Source organism: Bufo gargarizans, chromosome 4, assembly GCF_014858855.1.
Source record: "Bufo gargarizans isolate SCDJY-AF-19 chromosome 4, ASM1485885v1, whole genome shotgun sequence".
Taxonomy (NCBI): Eukaryota; Metazoa; Chordata; class Amphibia; order Anura; family Bufonidae; genus Bufo; species Bufo gargarizans.
The window spans coordinates 202,269,887-202,290,603 of record NC_058083.1 but is presented as its reverse complement, the minus strand read 5'-3'; positions in this window follow the sequence as shown (position 1 = coordinate 202,290,603).

Here is a 20,717-nt window from a genome sequence, read left to right as displayed (position 1 = left end):
AATGTGCTTTGACGGACACTAAATAACTTTCCCATCCACAACAGGACAGCGGTAACGAGAGATTTAGCGGGATATAAATTTGAGGCCTAGTATTTAGGCGCTGGGTGACCGGTATGGATTTAGTGACAGAATTAGACTTGGAAATGCACAGTAGCGTGTGTGTGAAGTTATTCTGAATGACCCTATGTGCACCTTGAATATTATATACCCTTTTAGGGATAGATTTCAAATAGCTCTGATATAGCAGAAACCACTAAATTATGAAATTGCTAAATTGGGAATTGTATTTCAACCCAGAATCAAAAATGTGCTTTGACAGACACTAAATAACTTTCCCATCCACAACAGGACAGCGGTAACGAGAGATTTAGCGGGATATAAATTTGAGGCCTAGTATTTAGGCGCTGGGTGACCGGTATGGATTTACTCACAGAATTAGACTTGGAAATGCACAGTAGCGTGTGTGTGAAGTTATTCTGAATGACCCTATGTGCACCTTGAATATTATATACCCTTTTAGGGATAGATTTCAAATAGCTCTGATATAGCAGAAACCACTAAATTATGAAATTGCTAAATTGGGAATTGTATTTCAACCCAGAACAAAAAATGTGCTTTGACGGACACTAAATAACTTTCCCAGCCACAACAGTACAGCGGTAACGACAGATTTAGCAGGATATAAATTTGAGGCCTAGTATTTAGGCACTGGGTGACTGGTATGGATTTACTAACAGAATTAGACTTGGAAATGCACAGTAGCGTGTGTGTGAAGTTATTCTGAATGACCCTATGTGCACCTTGAATATTATATACCCTTTTAGGGATAGATTTCAAATAGCTCTGATATAGCAGAAACCACTAAATTATGAAATTTCTAAATTGGGAATTGTATTTCAACCCAGAACAAAAAATGTGCTTTGACGGACACTAAATAACTTTCCCATCCACAACAGGACAGCGGTAACGAGAGATTTAGCGGGATATAAATTTGAGGCCTAGTATTTAGGCGCTGGGTGACCGGTATGGATTTACTAACAGAATTAGACTTGGAAATGCACAGTAGCGTGTGTGTGAAGTTATTCTGAATGACCCTATGTGCACCTTGAATATTATATACCCTTTTAGGGATAGATTTCAAATAGCTCTGATATAGCAGAAACCACTAAATTATGAAATTGCTAAATTGGGAATTGTATTTCAACCCAGAACAAAAAATGTGCTTTGACGGACACTAAATAACTTTCCCAGCCACAACAGTACAGCGGTAACGACAGATTTAGCAGGATATAAATTTGAGGCCTAGTATTTAGGCGCTGGGTGACCGGTATGGATTTACTAACAGAATTAGACTTGGAAATGCACAGTAGTGTGTGTGTGAAGTTATTCTGAATGACCCTATGTGCACCTTGAATATTATATACCCTTTTAGGGATAGATTTCAAATAGCTCTGATATAGCAGAAACCACTAAATTATGAAATTGCTAAATTGGGAATTGCATTTCAACCCAGAACAAAAAATGTGCTTTGACGGACACTAAATAACTTGCCCAGCCACAACAGTACAGCTGTAACGACAGATTTAGCGGGATATAGATTTGAGGCCTAGTATTTAGGCGCTGGGTGACCGGTATGGATTTAGTGACAGAATTAGACTGGGATATGGCCAAAAAATAACCACACTATTGCTGGTTAAATGCACTTGGTGTGACAGCTTGACCAACCACACTACTGAGGGTTAAATGCACTTGGTGACGGGCGCAGCTTGCCCCTGATGTAGTATATGGCCAAAAAATGAACAGATGCAACACGCCAGACCTGCAGGGTATGACGAAGTGAGGTCACAGTTATGGGCAATCGAGGGTACTCACTATATTTGAAGAACCCTGGGCAGGCGCGTGGCAGTGAAGGAGAGGTAGACACAGTTCCTCTGGGGCACGCTCTGTAGATAGGGACCAGGCCTGATGGTAGTTGAGGTGCCCTGGATGTTACAGGTATTTTGTGTGCCTGGGGCAAGGTCCCTGTAGTATTCGTGACGCCAGTGCCTTTGGCCGGTGGCACGCCGGTCGGTGGTTGGAAAGATAACGGTACACAAGTATGCAGTGAACCAAACATAAACTTTACTGGACAATCCAACTTTGTACAGCAGGGAGTAGTATAGTCTTCAGATTACAGTTCCACAAAAGGGGCTTATTCACAAGTATGGCAGGCAATAGACATGCAAGTTACACTGAGGGTAAATTCCACAAGCACTCCGCAGCAGGTTGCACTTATACACTGTCCTTTATAGAACTCCTACTCTGGCTTGATAATTCCCAAGGCCCGGATGCCTAAAAGGGTGGCTTATATCCTTGGTTACCTCCTTCCTCAGGTATTATGCTGCTTGCAATGGTTCCTAGGTTCCTCTGCCTATCAGGGGCACTTGGCTTACCCTGGGACGGCTCCTCCTATCAGGTGGATAACTGTCGGTTTCTCCCAGGAGGTTGAATCCTGCAACTGGGGTATCTCTTCAGAGCTAACTTAGGCTCTCTTGTTCTTCAGGCAGGCTGGAACTTCTCAACAGCCTCCTGGACATCACTAGCAGCCAGGGCTATCCAGCTGCATGTCAGGAGCAGGCTTACTGGCCTCTGTCTTCTCAGACTCCTGACTCTGCACTCTCTCTCCCTGTCTGGGCCTGGACATTTATACTAGGGGCTCCCTATCTCCCTCTAGTGTCTGGGATGTCTAACTACACCCAGCTAGGCCTGCTGCTGCATTAGACAGGGGTACATTGCATCTAACAACACAGTAAAACATACATTAAATGCAGAATAAAATATGACATTTCTGTTCCTTGTAAGTAAGAGTAATGCGCACACCAATTGACCCTTGTGTAGTGCCCACCCATACCTAGTGGGACACTACACAGACTATTGCTGGTTAAATGCACTTGGTGACGGGCGCAGCTTGCCCCTGATTTAGTATATGGCCAAAAAATGAACAGACTATTGCTGGTTAAATGCACTTGGTGTGACAGCTTCACCCTGATGTAGGCTTTAGCCAAAAAACAACCACACCATTGAGGGTTAAATGCACTTGGTGACAGGCGCAGCTTGCCCCTGATGTAGTATATGGCCAAAAAATGAACAGACTATTGCTGGTTAAATGCACTTGGTGTCACAGCTTGACCAACCACACTACTGAGGGTTAAATGCACTTGGTGACGGGCGCAGCTTGCCCCTGATGTAGTATATGGCCAAAAAATGAACAGACTATTGCTGGTTAAATGCACTTGGTGACGGGCGCAGCTTGCCCCTGATTTAGTACATGGCCAAAAAATGAACAGACTATTGCTGGTTAAATGCACTTGGTGTGATAGCTTGACCAACCACACTACTGAGGGTTAAATGCACTTGGTGACGGGCGCAGCTTGCCCCTGATGTAGTATATGGCCAAAAAATGAACAGACTATTGCTGGTTAAATGCACTTGGTGACGGGCGCAGCTTGCCCCTGATTTAGTATATGGCCAAAAAATGAACAGACTATTGCTGGTTAAATGCACTTGGTGTGATAGCTTGACCAACCACACTACTGAGGGTTAAATGCACTTGGTCACGGGCGCAGCTTGCCCCTGATGTAGTATATGGCCAAAAAATAAACAGACTATTGCTGGTTAAATGCACTTGGTGTGACAGCTTCACCCTGATGTAGGCTTTAGCCAAAAAACAACCACACCATTGAGGGTTAAATGCACTTGGTGACAGGCGCAGCTTGCCCCTGATGTAGTATATGGCCAAAAAATAAACAGACTATTGCTGGTTAAATGCACTTGGTGTGACAGCTTCACCCTGATGTAGGCTTTAGCCAAAAAACAACCACACCATTGAGGGTTAAATGCACTTGGTCGCAGCTTGGATGCACTTGGTCGCAGCACCGCACAAGACACAAAATGGCCGCCGATCACCCCAGAAAAAAGTGACTGACAAACGGTCTGGGCAGCCTAAAAACAGTGAGCAATTGAGTATCAGCAGCTCAATGATGCACAGCTGCAGATCGATCGATTAATCAAGTCCTTTGGAGGAGTTAATCTGCCTAATCTCGCCCTACTGTCGCAGCCGCAACCTCTCCCTACGCTAATCAGAGCAGAGTGACGGGCGGCGCTATGTGACTCCAGCTTAAATAGAGGCTGGGTCACATGGTGCTCTGGCCAATCACAGCCATGCCAATAGTAGGCATGGCTGTGACGGCCTCTTGGGGCAAGTAGTATGACGCTTGTTGATTGGCTGCTTTGCAACCTTTCAAAAAGCGTCACAAAAGCGCCAAGAAAGCGACGAACACTGAACCCGAACCCGGACTTTTACGAAAATGTCCGGGTTCGGGTCCGTGTCACGGACACCCCAAAATTCGGTACGAACCCGAACTATACAGTTCGAGTTCGCTCATCCCTAATCATTAGCATATATGGAGGTTTTCTCTGTTTATACGATAAAATAAAGAATAAAAGAGAAAATTACTAACCGAATTAATATATTCTAGGCATTAAAATATACGAAGGGTGTTATATAAAAAAAAAAAATGATAAATAAATGGAACTGAGTATATATGTATATATCTAGGTATTATAAAAAAAAAAAAAAAGAACATTAAAAAATTAGAATAAAACGGGATTAAAAAGAATGAAATGATACTAATAATAAATGATTTAACAATGTAATTTTATGGATATAAAAAAAAAATTGAATATATATTACGATGTATAACAGAAAATAAAATAAAAAATATAATAAAAAGAATGAATAAATACATATGTAAATACATAATCAGGTTTGATCAATGTATATATTTATTATGTATGTTTATATTCTCCTGCATGAGACGCCTTGCTTCTATCTTGTGTCTTGTTTATTGGCTAGCCTTTTTTGCGGATGTTGTTCAGGATAGATCAGTCCTGCCGGGTGTTCTCCCAATTTCCCTTTCAGCATGGAGTGTGGTAGTTTAAAAAAAATATAAAAAATATAAAAAATAATAATAATAATAAAGTTATGCTCCTATCTGTGGGCACTAGGCCGTGTGTATATAAAAAACTAAAACTAAAATATAAGCGTTTTATTTGGGCTTTCAATTATGACATACAGGGCATGGTTAGTACGTATATACGGAGGCGAGATGCAGTAATAGTAAATTAATCCCTCTAGCATTCAGCTCTATAGCCCGTGGCTATGGACCTTCCTTTAATGTTAATGGTTGTGAGTTCATATCATCACAGCCGCAATTACGGTTTTCTCTTTCTGCAGTCTATGGTACTGGTCCGCCGGCCCAAGGTTCCGTTGGTTTGGTTGATACCTAGTCCAGCTGGGTTGGTTGCCCTGAGGGCGGTATTAGTAACTGGTGCCACATGGTTTGCACGATGCAGGGCTGCCCCTTGTTGAGTGGATATTGTGGGATCAGTAGTCGCAGGTATAACTAAATGGTAAGCCAGGAGCGGATAACCAGGTCCGTTCGTAGACATCGCTCAGGGTAGAGCCTTGATACAACACCATTCATGGAGTTACACAGTTAAACTGCAGCCTTGATCTAAGTTTTGATGCGCGTCAGACCCACTGACGGGTCCTCTTGACAGGACTTCACAGGTCGGCATGGTGACCCTCCAAGCATTATTTTCATTGTACGGTAGGCGATAAGGGTATAGTTAGGGAGTATTTAGTTTGGATAGCCATGTCCCGTCTCATTCAGCCTTCTGTTCTGGCTGAGTGATATTTTCTCCAAGGTGTTTGTCTCTTCATTCAAGGCCGCACTGCGCAGGGGGTTGTTATTCCAGAATTTTTATATGGGGTAATAGTACTCGGGATTGGGGTCCGTCTATACATGCGATCCAGTTAATATAAAGGGGTGGGTACCTCCCTTCCGCCTGGTTTCGGTCCAGCTGGTCAGTTCGTTTGGTATTCTGTAATGACTTCACACATGGTGGGGCTCCAATTGTTTTTCCCTTTAGGTTAGGTTTCCCCCAGGCGGTTTGACAATTTGTGGGTGATTCGGGCCGGCGCTCGGGGCGCCCGGGGGGGGGGGGGGGGGGGTTCCAGACTGGTTTGTTCGGGTACGGTAAAATGAAATAAATCTGGTTGCATTTATTATCTATGCTAGCCTGAATAGGCACACCCCTGTTCTCTTTATAGAGCTTTGAGGCTACAATTCTGATTACTCCTACTGGGACACAGCTTTTTTCATCTCCACTGGGACTCACCCATATGATATGGGCTTATTACACTGGGACTTTAATTGTGTGGGACATCTAGGTCTCCAGAGAAATCGAGTATTTATCAATTAAGGATATTGTTTTGTTAGTTGCTTTTTAATTTTATGCGTGTATCTTACCTTCTCCAGAGCAAGGGGTGGCTCTCTTCGTCCAGAGCACCTAGCGTGATCACTCACAGTTTACTCTTTCCAAGTGCACTATGGTTTGACAATTTACCTTGGTCTTTAAAAAAAAAAAAAAAGAAAATAATAAATGATAACAAAAGAGAAAATACTTTTGGATTAAATATAACTATTCTGTGTCTAGTTGTGCGATCCTCTTTTGCGTGTTGTGGCTCGGGCTAATTGTTGTTTCTTTCAGATTTGTGGCGTTTGGCGGTTCGATGGCTGGCTTTCGTATACCTTCTGTGCGGTGCGGTGAGAGGAACGGAGGCTGGTGGACGCTCTTTGGTTTTTCGAGAGGTGGAAGTCTTTTGGACAGGGATCCTGGAATTCAGGTGGTCATAACTCCTTCTGGAGGTGGTTGGTATACAGTTCCGCCGGAGGCGCGGTGAGGCTGGTGACCCGTGCTGTGGTAATGCGCCTTTGTCCATCCCAGAGCTCTGGACCTCATGTGTCCTGACATATGGTTATCCCTTTCTCATCCACCTCCTCAGGCAGAGAGTCCATAGTCTCACTGCTCTTGCTGTAAATAATCCTCTTCTATGTTGTGAAAATACATTCTTACCTCCGGACGCAGAGAATGTTCCCCTTGTCACAGTCACAGTCCTGGGGATGAACAAATGGTGGGAGTGATCTCTGTACTGACCCCTGTTATATTTATACACAGTTGTTAGATCTCCCCTCTGTCGTATTTTTCTACAGTGGATGACCCTTATTTTGCCAATCTGTCAGGGTCCTGTAGTTTCCCCCATTCCAGTCATTACTTTAGTTGCCCTCCTCTGGACCCTCTCTAGTTCTGGACCCTCTCTAGTTCTGCTAGGAAACAGAACTGTACGCAGTACTCCATGTGTGGTCTGCCTAGTGATTTGGAAAGGGGCTGGACTATGCTCTCATCACAGGCCTTATTGGCCTTGGTTTTTAATGGGACCTGATGGTGTCTTCCTTTTGGGTGTTAATTTGGACAATTCCTTTTCTGGCCTGTACGTGAGCTAAAACAGACTCGGTTCTGCTGGGTGGTGGTCGGAGCCCCGTTGGGAGAACGGGCCTCCTCCGTGGCGGCATTTGAGTACAGCGGAGATATGGTGGTAGCAGATGGAGTAACTGCCCACTGGGAGTCCAGCGGTTGGCAGACAGCTCTGATGATTACGGTTTAACTTGCCCGCTGGGAGTCCAGCCTTTGGCATACCATTCCGATATTATGGTTTATTAAAATTTGCCGCTTTAATAAAGAAGCTGTGGCCAATCACCATCCAGCAATAAAGTGATACAGTTGTCGGTGTCTTTTGTTATGGGTCAAGGGGGTATAGGGGCCAAGGGTGAGTTAAAGGTGGTATCCCCTCCCCCTGTTTCCCTGGATACCAGCAGTCTACTAACAGAGGGGGGGGGGGGGGGAATGATTTGAGGGTCCCTTCATGAATCTGAAACTAAAAAGTGACCAAATGCCACCATCACTGCCTGATTCTCATAGCTCAATTTTCCAGAAATTAGTCCTAAAAGACATGGAAAAAATTACTCCTAAACTTAAGGATCCAGGAAGCTTGAGTTATGATGAATCTGTGGCTCTGATGAAACTAGAGCAAGATAAAAAAATATCGTGATAAAACCCGCTGACGAAAGGGGGAACGTGGTGGTAATGGACCTTCAGATATATGCCAAGATGTGCATGGACATCCTGAATGACACCAACTCATATAGGATCCTTGATCGGAATCCTGGTCCAGTTTTCCTCGAAGAGTTAAAAGGGATCCATAAAAAGGTGTCTCAGACAAAAAATTATTCACCAACATGAATTTGACTTTTACCAGACTACACCACAACAGCGACATTTTATTCCCTACCTAAGATACATAAGGGTGTTTCGCCACTTAAGGACCGTCCGATTGTATCCGGAGTAGGAAGCATCAGACAAAATGTTGGTATATATGTCGACCACATCATTAGACCATTTGTGGAAACTCTTCCCTCTTACATATGGGACACATCAGATCTCCTTCTGAGACTGGAGGGGGTGTATCTCGATGATGAGACTATTCTGGCATCCATTGACGTGTAGGCCCTGTATAATTTCATTCAACACCATCTGGGACTGAGAGCAGTGGGAAGTTTTTTATCCACAAGAGATGTGGCTTTATCGACACACAATCAATTTGTACTGGACCTCTTGGAGTTCAACCTAATGCACAATTTTTTCATCTTTAATAACTGATACTACCACCAGCTCAGGGGTACAGCGATGGGTAGCCCCTGTGTGCCGGCATACGCAAATTTACTCCTGGGCTGGTGGAAAGCTAACTGTTTCTGGTCAGATGATCTCAGCCATTGGTATGACAAAATCAGCCTATGGCTGAGATTCATCGATGATATGTTTGGGCTATGCAAGGGGATTCAGGACTTCTTCAACAAGTTTGTGTAGACTATCAATAAGAATGAATTAGACCTGAGATTTACATTGGTCTGTGACTCCAACACACTCCCTTTCCTTGATGGGCAAATACAGAGAGGACAGAATAATCCAATCAGCACTTCTATATTCCGTAAATCCACAGCAACAAATAGTCTCCTGAGATGGGAGAGCTCACACCCTTACTCGCTACGTAAAGGGATTCTGAAAGCACAGTACATGAGAGTACAACGTAACTGTTTAAATATGTCCAACTTTAAGAAACAGGCAAATGATCTAAGGGCAAGGTTCAGAGAAAGAGGATACCCAGATGGGGTCCTCAGAACCGCCTTTGAGTCAGCATGTGCGTCCAAGAGAGAAACACTGCTAATCCCCAAAAAATCTGAAAACACACAGAAACAACCAATAAGAATTATCGGTATGTTAGATAACACACATGAACGTGTTAGACAGATTATAACAAAACACTGGGACATACTATGTGATGACCCAGATCTTCGGGACGTGATTCGGCCGTACCCTCAGATTGCGTACATGAAGGGATAGAGTCTGAGGGACAGATTGGTCCATTACCACTATCAGCCTCCAGTAAGAGAAGGAGAATGGCTAAAACGATGCCCAAAAGGCATGTTCAGGTGTGGAAAATGTGTGGCATGCAGCCAAGCAAGGGTAATAAAAGAGTTTACATGCTCGAAGACAGGCACTGCATATAAAATCAAGGATTTTATTAATTGTAAGACAACAGGGATTGTCTACCTGGCACAATGTAGTTGTCCACTAGACTACATTGGGAAAACTAAAAGGGAACTGAGAAGACGCATCCGGGACCACTACAATGATAAAAAAGGACACGTCTGTGGCAAGACACATGACTATGATACATGGAGGGGACACAAACTGCATTAAATTCATTGGAATTGAGCATATTCTGCAGATGCAAAGAGGAGGTGACTTGGATAATAGGTTCCTGAGAATAGAGGCAAGATGGATTATTACAATGCAATGCACTGTACCAAATTGACTGAATGAGATGCTATCCATTAAGCCATTCCTATAATCCTGTCTGCATGAGTGTATGAACTAAGGGGAGATAGAATATGGAGACTACCCCCTTCTCTATTATTAAATAGGTAGGAATAAAAGTATACAAACCAAAATGACAAGGTGGCATTAGCAGGAGGTGCTCAAACCCACATGCAGTCGTGCATATATACAGGGGAGCAAATCCTGCACTTGTGGCCCGTTGCTAATGGCGATCCCCAGCAAAATGCATACGGTGGAGGATGCCCACGGCGAACCACAAGTACCACAATAGACATCTCACACAAGGTAACCAGTGCGGATGTCATAATCAATATAACAATATAACACAACAATAACAAATACAGGTGCACTCTGCAGTCTCACTAAACCCTCAAACTGATTTTAAAATTGAGAGATTAGTCAACATGTGCTACGGTGTAGAACATGTCTAAGCCCGGGCACCACGTCAAGGTTTCTCAAGTAGCCCGAGACCTAACACTCTCCTACCTGAGCCGTATGGGCGATACCAGGAGCCAGTGGGCAAATTACAGGAGCATGAGGCCGACTCACAAACAGCTCACCAGTTACCTCCAGCATGTAACCATGCTTGCAATGGGAGGAGGGAGGAGTCTGCGAGTCCCACTCAAGACTGACTGATATGGCCCAGGCCTCACAGGTGCACCTAAATGTGGCCTGTAGATGGAAAACAGGCACATTTAAATTGGAGTTTATACACCTCCAGGAATCTATATATACAAACCAAAAAGACAAGGTGGCATTAGCAGGAGGTGCTCAAACCCACATGCAGTCGTGCATATATACAGGGGAGCAAATCCTGCACTTGTGGCTCATCTACAGGCCACATTTAGGTGCACCTGTGAGGCCTGGGCCATATCAGTCAGTCTTGAGTGGGACTCGCAGACTCCTCCCTCCTCCCATTGCAAGCATGGCTACATGCTGGAGGTAACTGGTGAGCTGTCTGTGAGTCGGCCTCCTGCTCCTGTAATTTGCCCACTGGCTCCTGGTATTGCCCATACGGCTCAGGTAGGAGAGTGTTAGGTCCCAGGCTACTTGAGAAACCTTGACGTGGTGCCCAGGCTTAGACATGTTCTACACCGTAGCACATGTTGACTAATCTCTCAATTTTAAAATCAGTTTGAGGGTTTAGTGAGACTGCAGAGTGCACCTGTATTTGTTATTGTTGAGGAATAAAAGTATGTTCCTTTAAAACATAACAACAGTACTTAATACCCCTATAAAAACCACATGTGGAACTATAAATTTGCAAATACATTACTGACTAAATATCACCAATGTCCCCCAAAAATATATGAACTGATGAGGCGGCCAGGTGGGCTGCTTATCTGATGTGAGTGATGTTGTGCAGGAATGGGCAATAGTGAGTACTCCTGCGCTGTCCATATACCTGGAATCGCTCTGATGATTTGATCAGAGGTGAATTTGATAGCGGGAGCACAGGCCGGGGACGCATCGGAAGGTCCCCATGACAACAGACCCTCCCCCCTGTGCGTCATGTCCGCCTAGAGGCAGGAGCAGAGAGCCAGATCGCAATGAGGACGGCACTTCCGAATCCACCCCTGCCCACCCAGGGAAAGGGGAGGATTTATCTCTTTAAAAGGAAGGTGATGTAGAGGTCACTGCCCTATTCTTATGCTGAGACTAGACACATCGCTTCCTGATGAGTCCTATATGTTAGGCGAAACGCGCAGAAGCAATCTAGCAGAAACACTTGAACAAGAGAACGTGAGGGTTACGTTGTAGACAAGGCCTGAGGTGTCCTGAGGCTGGGGCTCAAACTTTTCAGGGCGGGTGCTCCGACATACAGCCATGCTAGGCTTCTCTAACCTGAGACTAGGCATTGACAGGGAAAGCAGCTATAGGCTGGAGTCATTTATGAGAACCGCCAGTTATACTGACCCCCGCCTGACACAGAGAAAAAGGAGACCCTATCTTGCCTTCTTTTAGTTATTGCCTTTCTTAATGATTTTTAAACGTATCCAAATGAAAGTTATATTTTATCTTTTGATAAGGCACACTCCGTTTACATAGAATAATCTGTCTGAATATTGCACCAGGTAAATCCACCTTCAGTTTATATTTTCTCCAAGACATTAAGATGATCAAAATAAGGATTTGGTATTTCAGCATACATATCCCAGCATGTGATTGACACTGGTAATGCCAAATCTACAAGGTTCCAGAAGACTCCAAGGGGTTGTCTTTTTTTAAATCCTTAGGGCGGGTAGCCAGGCTTCTAAAACAAAACAATTTTAACTCACCTGCTAAAGGTCCCTTCATTCCAAAGCTGGGGGTCCGTTCCCCTGGGTTTTAGATCCCTGTCAGACTGGCAGTGATGATCTCACATCCACTGTTCATGAGACCACTCGCCAATCACTGGCCTCAGCGATCACTTGTACATAAACGGCCTTTGATCACTGAGGCCAGTGATTGGCTGCTTGGATTTCCTGTATGCAAAACCATGACAGACATAAAGGACCTCGGTATACCATCACACAACTCTTTATATACTAATGGCAACAGCACGTGTCTAGATGTGGTGGCTTTTGGTGAGTGCCCGTCTTCTATCCCTTTCCATCAGGTGACCAAGAAGTCCAGAATAGTTAAATGTAAGACCACATTCCACAAATGCAATTCAATCTGTCAATTTATTAATCCGGCCAAAAAAAGTGTATCATATATAGCTGCACTAGCAACGTTTCAGGCCTATTGGCTATTTGGCCATTTTTTAAGCTGAGAAACACAAAAACATACATATATAACATATGCGAGATTTCATATATGGCACATAGCATTAGTGCTATAAACAGTATTTACCTGAGAGGTATATATGAACAATATGGAGCAACAGCCAAAATGGCTTTGCATTAGGCTATATTAAAGGGGTTCTCCAGCCTTTTAATATTGATGACCTATCCAGAGAACCCCTTTAAGAATTACAGTGATAATACAAATTATTAACATGCTTCCCTGATGATCAGCACATCCAGCAGCAGACACACACATTGCGCTGCTGGATGTGTTTTTGTCAAAATATATTGGTGGATTTTATCATATCAGATTGAGGGCTTAGTCCATATATAATGCTTGTATCTTTTGTGTTAGTGCATTATTATCTCTTGTTTTCTGTGATTTCTTTCCCCATAAAAATTTATTTATCATATTGTGCAGGATGTTTTCATCAGGATGTTGTTTTTATTTACCTTTCAGTGATTTTTGTTTCAGCGCTCCTCCCACACAAATGGTAGCGCGATGTGCGGCCTGAGCGCCAGAGATTAGCAGAAGAGTGAAACAGGGAGCAGACGCCGCAGACCCCCCCCCCCCCCCCCTCCTCCTCCTCCCCAATATGTCTCTCCTGAAAGAATTGCATACTGTGGATTGTTATAGCATATACTACTGTACATATTGTGGGGTGCTGTACTGTATACTGTAGGGTACTGCATACTGTGCAGTGCTATACTGTATACTGCATGGGGTATTATAGCATATACTGCATACTGTGAGGCACTATACTGCATACTGTGGGGTGCTATACTGTATATGGCATACTCTGGGGTACTGCATACTGTGGAGTGCTATACTGCATACTTTAGGATACTACTGTACATACTGTGGGGTTATACTATATATTGTATACTGTGGAGTGTTGTACACTATACACTGTGAGGGGCTGGGGGTGTTATACAAACCGGATTCCAAAAAAGGTGGGACACTAAACAAATTGTGAATAAAAACTGAATGCAATGATGTGGGGATGGCAAATGTCAATATTTTATTTGTAATAGAACGTAGATGACAGATCAAACGTTTAATCCGAGTAAATGTATCATTTTAAAGGAAAAATACGTTGATTGAAATTTTCACGGTGTCAACAAATTCCCCAAAAAGTAGGGACAAGTAGCAATAAGAGGCTGGAAAAAGTAAATTTGAGCATAACGAAGAGCTGGAAGACCAATTAACACTAATTAGGTCAATTGGCAACATGATTGGGTATAAAAAGAGCTTCTCAGAGTGGCAGTGTCTCTCAGAAGCCAAGATGGGTAGAGGATCACCAATTCCCACAATGTTGCGCAGAAAGATAGTGGAGCAATATCAGAAAGGTGTTACCCAGCGAAAAATTGCAAAGACTTTGCATCTATCATCATCAACTGTGCATAACATCATCCGAAGATTCTGAGAATCTGGAACAATCTCTGTGCGTAAGGGTCAAGGCCGTAAAACCATACTGGATGCCCGTGATCTCCGGGCCCTTAAACGACACTGCACCACAAACAGGAATGCTACTGTAAAGGAAACCACAGAATGGGCTCAGGAATACTTCCAGAAACCATTGTCAGTGAACAGAATCCACCGTGCCATCCGCCGTTGCCAGCTGAAACTCTACAGTGCAAAGAAGAAGCCATTTCTAAGCAAGACCCACAAGCTCAGGCGTTTTCACTGGGCCAGGGATCATTTAAAATGGAGTGTGGCAAAATGGAAGACTGTTCTGTGGTCAGACGAGTCACGATTTGAAGTTCTTTTTGGAAATCTGGGACGCCATGTCATCCGGACCAAAGAGGGCAAGGACAACCCAAGTTGTTATCAACGCTCAGTTCAGAAGCCTGCATCTCTGATGGTATGGGGTTGCATGAGTGCGTGTGGCATGGGCAGCTTGCATGTCTGGAAAGGCACCATCAATGCAGAAAAATATATTCAGGTTCTAGAACAACATATGCTCCCATCCAGACGTCATCTCTTTCAGGAAAGACCCTGCATTTTTCAACAAGATAATGCCAGACCACATTCTGCATCAATCACAACATCATGGCTGTGTAGGAGAAGGATCCGGGTACTGAAATGGCCAGTCTGCAGTCCAGATCTTTCACCTATAGAGAACATTTGGCGCATCATAAAGAGGAAGGTGCAACAAAGAAGGCCCAAGACGATTGAACAGTTAGAGGCCTGTATTAGACAAGAATGGGAGAGCATTCCTATTTCTAAACTTGAGAAACTGGTCTCCTCGGTCCCCAGACGTCTGTTGAGTGTTGTAAGAAGAAGGGGAGATGCCACACAGTGGTGAAAATGGCCTTGTCCCAACTTTTTGTGGATTTGTTGACACCATGAAATTCTGATTAAACATATTTTTCCCTTAAAATGGTACATTTTCTCAGTTTAAACTTTTGTTCCGTGATTTATGTTCTATTCTGAATAGAACTGTGGCATCTCCACATCATTGCATTCAGTTTTTATTCACGATTTGTATAGTGTCCCAACTTTTTTGGAATCCGGTTTGTACTATATACGGCATACTGTGGGGTGTTATACTGTATTCTGTGGAGTGTTGTACACTATACACTGTGAGGGGCTGGGGGTGTTATATTATATATACTGTATACTGTGGAGTGTTGTACACTATACACTGTGAGAGGCTGGGGGCGATATACTATATACAGTATACTGTGAGGTGTTATACTTAATACTGTGGAGTGTTGTACACTATACATTGTGAGGGGCTGGGGGTGTTATATTATATATACTGTATACTGTGGAGTGTTGTACACTATACACTGTGAGAGGCTGGGGGTGTTATACTATATACGGCATACTGTGGGGTGGTATACTGTATACTGTGGAGTGTTGTACACTATACACTGTGAGAGGCTGGGGGCGATATACTATATACAGTATACTGTGAGGTGTTATACTTAATACTGTGGAGTGTTGTACACTATACATTGTGAGGGGCTGGGGGTGTTATATTATATATACTGTATACTGTGGAGTGTTGTACACTATACACTGTGAGAGGCTGGGGGTGTTATACTATATACAGTATACTGTGGGGTGTTATACTGTATTCTGTGGAGTGTTGTACACTATACACTGTGAGAGGCTGGGGGCGATATACTATATACAGTATACTGTGAGGTGTTATACTTAATACTGTGGAGTGTTGTACACTATACACTGTGAGAGGCTGGGGGCGATATACTATATACAGTATACTGTGAGGTGTTATACTTAATACTGTGGAGTGTTGTACACTATACATTGTGAGGGGCTGGGGGTGTTATTCTATATACGGCATACTGTGGGGTGTTATACTTAATACTGTGGAGTGTTGTACACTATACACTGTGAAAGGCTGGGGATGTTATACTATATACTGTATACTGTGGAGTGTTGTACACTATACACTGTGAGAGGCTGGGGGCGATATACTATATACAGTATACTGTGAGGTGTTATACTTAATACTGTGGAGTGTTGTACACTATACACTGTGAGAGGCTGGGGGCGATATACTATATACAGTATACTGTGAGGTGTTATACTTAATACTGTGGAGTGTTGTACACTATACATTGTGAGGGGCTGGGGGTGTTATTCTATATACGGCATACTGTGGGGTGTTATACTTAATACTGTGGAGTGTTGTACACTATACACTGTGAAAGGCTGGGGATGTTATACTATATACTGTATACTGTGGAGTGTTGTACACTATACACTGTGAGAGGCTGGGGGCGATATACTATATACAGTATACTGTGAGGTGTTATACTTAATACTGTGGAGTGTTGTACACTATACACTGTGAGAGGCTGGGGGCGATATACTATATACAGTATACTGTGAGGTGTTATACTTAATACTGTGGAGTGTTGTACACTATACACTGTGAGAGGCTGGGGGCGATATACTATATACAGTATACTGTGAGGTGTTATACTTAATACTGTGGAGTGTTGTACACTATACATTGTGAGGGGCTGGGGGTGTTATTCTATATACGGCATACTGTGGGGTGTTATACTTAATACTGTGGAGTGTTGTACACTATACACTGTGAAAGGCTGGGGATGTTATACTATATACTGTATACTGTGGAGTGTTGTACACTATACACTGTGAGAGGCTGGGGGCGATATACTATATACAGTATACTGTGAGGTGTTATACTTAATACTGTGGAGTGTTGTACACTATACACTGTGAGAGGCTGGGGGCGATATACTATATACAGTATACTGTGAGGTGTTATACTTAATACTGTGAAGTGTTGTACACTATACACTGTGAGAGGCTGGGGGCGATATACTATATACAGTATACTGTGAGGTGTTATACTTAATACTGTGGAGTGCTGTACACTATACATTGTGAGGGGCTGGGGGTGTTATTCTATATACGGCATACTGTGGGGTGTTATACTTAATACTGTGGAGTGTTGTACACTATACACTGTGAAAGGCTGGGGATGTTATACTATATACTGTATACTGTGGAGTGTTGTACACTATACACTGTGAGAGGCTGGGGGCGATATACTATATACAGTATACTGTGAGGTGTTATACTTAATACTGTGGAGTGTTGTACACTATACACTGTGAGAGGCTGGGGGCGATATACTATATACAGTATACTGTGAGGTGTTATACTTAATACTGTGGAGTGTTGTACACTATACATTGTGAGGGGCTGGGGGTGTTATTCTATATACGGCATACTGTGGGGTGGTATACTGTATACTGTGGAGTGTTGTACACTATACACTGTGAGAGGCTGGAGGTGTTATACTATTTACGGCATACTGTGGGGTGGTATACTGTATACTGTGGAGTGTTGTACACTATACACTGTGAGAGGCTGGGGATGTTATACTATATACTGCATACTGTGGAGTGTTGTACACTATACACTGTGAGAGGCTGGAGGTGTTATACTATATACGGCATACTGTGGGGTGTTATACTGTATACTGTGGAGTGTTGTACACTATACACTGTGAGAGGCTGGAGGTGTTATACTATATACGGCATACTGTGGGGTTGTATACTGTATACTGTGGAGTGTTGTACACTATACACTGTGAGAGGCTGGAGGTGTTATACTATATACGGCATACTGTGAGGTATTATACTGAATACTGTGGAGTGTTGTACACTATACACTGTGAGAGGCTGGGGGGTGTTATACTATATACGGCATACTGTGGAGTGTTGTACACTATACACTGTGAGAGGCTGGGGGTGTTATACTATATAAAGTATATTGTGGGGCATTATACTGTAAACTATGGAGTGTTGTACACTATACACTGTGAGGGGCTGGGGTGTTATACTATATACAGTATACTGTGAGGTATTATACTGAATACTGTGTAGTGTTGTACGTGCAACGGGCGCCTTTCCCTAGGGCCCTCTATGTAATGCGATCCAGGTAAATGAATGCTGAGTAGTATAGTGCGGCCTAAAATGTCCCTTTATGTGTCACGGTGCTCCTACCTGGATATGGCTGGACCCCAGGCTTTGGCTCTAAAGCAATAAATAGGGGGAATAATTGAGGGATAAAATAATAACTTGAGTCCAGACCTTGAGATGAAGTTCAATGGCCGCTTTACTTTGCATAAACATTCTCCAAAACAGTTTACAGACTTTGTCTTGGTCCCAGCAGGATTTAGCATTAAAACTGGCAGGCAAACTCGACTCATCTACATCTGTTTCTCTCTGGCTCTGCTGTACTGACAGGCTGACTGTATGACTTTGTTTCTTTTTGACTGATGCACCTTCTCTCTGTAGTATGACTCTTAAGTTATGCCAGGGAACTATGCTCCTGGCTTCTGAGGATTCAAACTTTGGTCTCCATGGCCAGCAGAGCTTAGGGTGCTCTGGCTGGCGTGGGCACGGCCAGCAGAGACGTGCCCTGCATACCTTTCCCAAAGCATGGCGTAAGCTAGACTAACTAGAACTGCTCCCCACTCCCCACCCTTTCTGCAGAAAGTAGGACTAGCCCACTCCTCTCCAGAGGGGGGTTAGAATGAAATGGAAGGTTCCATTCTATCTAAGATAGCTCTGCCAGAAACGCTGCCACCTGCTGGTGAACTATGTACATTACATGAACAGTTACATATTAGCATTATTAGGAATGCACAGTGTGGAGGACCTGGAAATAAATGCATAAGATGACATGAGGTTAGACCATTAAAGACAGTAGCAAGGTGCAGAAGTGGTAACACCACTCTGGGGTGTTACTTACACTATACACTATCAGGGACTGGGGGTGTTATACTATATACTGCATACTGTGGGGTGTTATACTGTATACTGTGGAGTGTTGCACACTACACACTATCATATATACACTATATATGCGTTATAGTTTTCTTTAATATTTACCAGAAAAAAATAAACATGGGTCGGAACGTGAAAGGCGGGGTGGTTGGGGCAAATGGAGGAAGGGAGCCCCAGATGAGTAAACAGCTCCAGGCCTATGATGCACCTAATCTACGATAGATGTGAAGGAGCTTCGCATATCTTATAATCATATTCAACCTGGATATTGTAGGGTAGACAGACAATAAGGCCAGATGGAACTGACTGATAGCCCTAACTCGGATATCATGCACCGATGTGATTAGAAGCTGCCATGAAGCTCATTCACATACAGCATAGCAAACTCCTATCATTTTAAAATGGTTTTAGAGTAAAATATTGAGGACCTGTTCTCAGGATTCTGATTGGTTGGGGTTCAACTATGCTGCAGCCCCCATAACAGCTAACCAAGAACAATGCCGTACCTTGTATCATGGCTGTGCTATATATCTGAGCTCAGGCATTTTCACTTGAATGGGAATGAGTTGTGCCTAGATCACATGACAAATGAACCTGATGGCCTAGGAAGAGACTGGAGTGCCATAGCCGCTGATTGGTGGGGGCGCCAGGAGTTGCATCCCCATCGATCAGATATTGACGACCTATGGTGAGGATAGCTCATTGATATGTATATCCTGGAAAGCTCCTTTAATTGGTCGTAGGTCTACTGTATGTTCACCTGCTGCAGATTTGTAGCAGAAATTTCCATGACTGTCCTGTACATCTGAATGGGGTTTGCAAAAACATTCAGATGTACAGTAGGCAACCAGTTTTCAGTGGCAGAAAACTGCAACAAGTCTGCAAAATGTGAACACAGCCTGGATCATATATGCCAATCTGACATTGAACAACTCTGATACTGGGCACGTTCTGTGCTTCTAGGTATACACTTCAAAATGAGACTGATCTATAAGCTGTGTAAGGGCTTCTTCACACTATTTCCTCAGCATAGTTGAATGCTTGTAAAACAAAACAAAAATTCTACATTTTTTTTTTTTAGGCTACATGCACACGACCGTATGTGTTTTGCGGGCCGCAAATTGTGGATGACGTTCCATATGGCATCCGTTTTTTTGCGGATCCTTTTTTTTTTGCGGATCCATTGTAATAATGCCTATACTTGTCCGCAAACTAGAAAAAAATAGGACATGCACTATTTTTGTTGCGGGGCAACGGAACGGACATACTGATGCAGACAGCACGCGGTGTGCTGCCCGCGTTTTTTGCGGACCCATTGAAATGAATGGGTCCACATCCTATCTGCAAAAAAAACATAACGGACACCGAAACAAACAACGTTTGTGTGCATGTAGCCTTAGTTTCTGAATTTTTTAACTTGTTGGATTTTGCACATCCATGTTTTTTGGCTATTTTTCAAGTCCTATAGAGAAACTTATCCCCTGGAAAAAAACACAATATTCAAAGCATGTTGTATTTTGAAATAAAAATAAAAATGACAGAACCCAAATACGCTGTGTATGTAGACTTAGGGATCTTTCACACTAAGGCTACATGCACACGACTGTGGTGTGTTTTGCGGTCCGCAAATCACGGACCCGCAAAACACGGATGGCGTCCGCGCGCGTTCCGCAATTTGCGGAATGGCACGGACAGCCTTTAATATAACTGCCTGTTAGGACATGTTATTTTTTTATTTATTTTTTGCGGGGCCACGGAACGGAGCAACGGATGCGGACAGCACACGGAGTGCTATCCGCATCT